This window comes from Hipposideros armiger, unplaced genomic scaffold (genome assembly GCF_001890085.2).
Source record: "Hipposideros armiger isolate ML-2016 unplaced genomic scaffold, ASM189008v1 scaffold_625, whole genome shotgun sequence".
Taxonomy (NCBI): Eukaryota; Metazoa; Chordata; class Mammalia; order Chiroptera; family Hipposideridae; genus Hipposideros; species Hipposideros armiger.
In genome coordinates, this window is record NW_017731975.1 from 863,020 (window position 1) to 866,996 (window position 3,977).

At 50.2% G+C, this 3,977-nt stretch overlaps 1 protein-coding gene across 1 annotated transcript in view; it reads left to right on the forward strand.

The window, feature by feature from the left end:
- The first annotated feature begins 1,389 nt into the window (after positions 1–1,389).
- LOXL2 (lysyl oxidase like 2) overlaps positions 1,390–3,977 on the forward strand; it is a 101,690-nt gene continuing 99,102 nt past the window's right edge. Inside the window, exon 1 of the mRNA XM_019625406.1 lies at positions 1,390–1,575. The gene's annotated coding sequence lies outside the window, so the exon portion shown is untranslated. The remainder of the gene's footprint in view (positions 1,576–3,977) is intronic.

A 3,977-nucleotide genomic window follows, 5' to 3' on the forward strand; every position in this document is an offset into this window, starting at 1 on the left:
TATAGGACAATATCACAACCAGGATATGGATGTGGGTGCCACCCACTGATCTTATTCAGATTTCCCCAGTTTTATCTGTACAGGTGTGCACTCATGTGTATTAAGTTCCATATAATTTAATCACCTGCGTAGGTTCTTGTATCACCACCACAGCCAAGATACTGAACAGTCCTGACACCACAGGAATTCCTGTTGCCCTTTTATAACCACACCCACCTTCTTCCTGCCCCGCCCCCGCTGCCCACCAGACCAGAGGATTGATTCAGTGTGGAGGGTGAGGAGGAGGGGCCTAAGCAGACCCCATTTCTGCCTGGCAAAGCTCACAGGGGTGGGGGTGGGCTGTGAGTTAGGGTGCCAAGTTTGAGACTTGCTGGCTTCTTTGTGGGCACGGGGAAGTCTGAGCTAAGGCTGACATTAGGAATCACCCGCCTATCACCCCTGGTGCTGTGGATTTGCCAGAGAGGGAATGGAGTGAGAGGAGAGGGCTGGGTGGGGGTGCGCAGGGGGGGTGTGGATACAGACAGTGTCTGTTAACAGCCCCCTTCCGGGTTCTGTCTGCACAGAGGCCCACAGACTGCTGCCTTGTTTTACAGCTGGCTGACTACCGCCTGGTCAAGTCTTGCCCTTGATTAAAGAGCCCTGGGAATCTGCACAGAGGGCTCCCCGGAGCCTACATAACCAACCACCTCACTCTGCCCCCAGTGTGAGCTTCTGAGCCAGGCATGGAAGGTCCTTCTGCATGATACACATCCCTAGCTGTGTCCTGTTCAGTCCTCTAAGTACAGGGCTTCTTAACCCTGGTCCTGCCATGTGGGGAAGGACCTTAGAGGTCACTGAATCCAAAGCCTTTAATCCACAAAGGAGAGAACTGATCCTCAGAGGAGAGGCTTGGGGGAAGGCCAGGCATGTAATCTGCTGGGGGAAAAGGGGGCTGTTTGTTCCAGATTAGGAATCTGCTTTTCCCATAGAAGAGAAATCCAGGCGAGATGGATGAACGTTTCTAAACGCCATTCATCAGTTTTTATTGAGCGTCTACTATGTGCCAAGCAGGGCTGGGATCTCTGGATAGGAGATGGATTAGGCTCGCACCCTAAAACTGCTGGAGAAAGACATCGAAGGGTTAAATTCTGGGAGCGATATAGAGGTGATGGAGTAGAAGAATCTTCCAGCAAGAGGAATAGCCCTCTCCTAGCTTCTCAGGCTCCTGAAACTTGGGCGTGAAGAGCCTGGGAGGGCCGCCCCGCTGGCGCGCAGCCTCCCCGCACAGCCTTCTCTGACCCCCGGGACTGGGCGTTCTCGAATTACAACAAAAGGAACTGGGGGCCGGGCCTGTGCGGTGGCCGCCTTCAGGGAAGGGGGTGGGCCCGGGGAGGGGTTTGCCGTCTGACTCCCGTTAAAAGTACCGGGAAAAAGCGTAAAGGAGCGACTCCAGCCCGCGGTTTGCTAAACTCGGAGCTCTCTCTCTCTCTCCAAAGGCCCCTCTGCTTGGGAAAGGGGCTCCGCGGCGACGGGAGCGGACAGGCGCCACCGTGGAAAGCTGGCCCCCGTCAAGCCTGGGCGGACCCCTGCTGCCAAGTAAGAGCGTTTCCTGCAGCCCTTGGTCCCCGCAGCGGTTCGAGGGGAAGTGGGAGCGGCCCCGCGGAGTTTCCAGGCTCCACTCACTCCGCGCGAGGACGTCTCTCTGCCGTGCGTGGGGTTCCCAGATTTAGGCGACGGCCACACACAGCGAAGCAGAGATGCGATGACATGCAGGCTAACGGGGCCCCCTCCCGACTTGGGCGGACCCACCCAGCCCCACCNAAAATGCAGCTGGTGGACCAATTCCACCCGCCCACGGGCATAGTTTTTCAACCCTGACTCTAGACCACTGCCCTATGCTGGGCTTAATATTAGGGAAGGACCTCCTGCCTCCAAAATACCATCGTCTGTCTTTCATTTCCTTTCAGACCCCTCTTGAGAGTTACAGACCCTTGTTTGTGTTTCATACCAGATACTACTTAGATGTCCCATAGTATCCTGAAACTCATGTCCAAATCGGAACACACTTCCTGTCCCACATCTCCTCTCTCTATGCACCACCTGGTAACTTAGACCAAAAACCTGGAAGTCACTCTAAATGATTTCTTTCTTATCACCCTCTCTTTCCATCTAATCAGTCTCCAATCGAGTATCAGATCCGCCTTTTTTTATTTTTTTGGATATAAGGTTCCAGGCGCAGCTCAGTCATTCCATCTGGATAGCTTCCGCTCGGGGCCTTACCAAAGGCCTGAGTGGCAGGTCTAGGGACGGAGTCCACCTCCTGTCCAGGTACAGAAAATCACCACGTACTGGCTGTGCATCCATGCTGGCCTGCTCCCTCTGTGAACCTGAACGAACAGTAGTCATCCCTTCACTTCAACTGTTAGTGGTGTCAATCGAGCACAAAGAGTCAGGAGGCTTTGGCTAGAAATAAATGGCAAAGATTTATTCAAGGGTCTTAGGGTTTGTAACCCAGAAACACAATTAGGCAATACCCAGCGTGTTCCAAAGAAGAAAGAAAAGCTAAGTGTTCGTATAGTAAAAAGTACATTCTTGAGAAGAATCAGCCCTGCATTCTTAGCCTCTGGATTGCTCTAGTAATCTTCCAGATGGCCAGCAGTCTCGATACTGAATGTCAGAACACGTGAACATTCTTTCCAAAGCTGGAGTGAATCTGGGAGTTAAAAGTAAAAGAGTTCAACAGCAGGAAGGCTGGCCTAACCCTTTGTGACGTGGGCAGATGAGAAGATCAGGAATGTAGTTTGGTACATAGCACAGTTGAGCTGTCGCTCAGATACCCAGTGGTGAGGCTAAGCTTACAGGTGGACACAGGAGCCTGAGGAGTATGGGAGAGGGTCGACTAGAGACACACATTTATGAGTTGGCAGCATGTGCAGGTAGCTAGCTAGAGTCAGGAGCCTGGGTGGGATCACCCACAGTGAGCCCTGGAGCCCTCCTAAGAAGCCAGGGAGACATGGCAGGGAAGTCATTACCATAAAAAGAGTGTTTACCTTCAGGGCAGGGAGGCACTTTTGGGAAAGTGGTTTGTGGGGATGCTTCCAAGATGGCAGTAATAGTTCTTGATATTCTAGTTCTTGAGCTGGATGGTAATTATATGGGTGTTTGCTTTATATTAGTTCAGTATGCTCATATTTATGTTTTATGCCCCTTTGTGTATATAGGTTATATGTCATAACTTTAACATTTTTGAGATAGACAGATGATAGATGATAGCTAGCTAGCTAGCTAGCTAGCTAGATATCTGGATAATAAGGAAAAAACAGTAGAATGAGACTGAATGGCCAGAAGTTATGTATGCTGAGACATAGGGAACTGCTTTTTAAAAATATATATATTTATTAATTTATTATTATTATTATTATTATTATTATTATTATTCATTTCAGCTCAGGAACGCCAGGGATCCTTTGGGGAAAATTATTACAATTCTCAAGGTAGACACTGTGGAGAAATGGACCGTATTCGAAGACTGATGCTGCATTGGCCCGAGCATCCTTTCTCTGGTCTCCTAGCAACCCAGGAGGCTGGTAGCTGGGGACAGGCTTCTGACTACAGTGACTTCCCTTGGGTTGCTCATCTCCCCATAATCACACCTACTAACAATGGAGCAACTTTCCCCCTTTAGAGCTCATGCACTTTTCATTTCTTTTGCCAGCTCAACAGCTCTGTGAGGGAGGTGGGAAAGATAATTATTGCTCAATCGACAGACAAGAACACCAAGATTCAGAGCAAATAGAACAATGCCATTTTTATAGCTAGGAGGGGTCTCTGTTCACTAACTCAAACCCTCGTTTCCTGAGCAGAAAACCTGGGACTGGAACCCAGGTTGCCGGGTTTTTCTGGAGCTCTCCACAACACTGGTGATATTGGTCTGTCATTCTGGAGGAAGTGGCTCTGGCTGCACCTGGCACATCATCTGCTCCAGAGAATGAGGATAA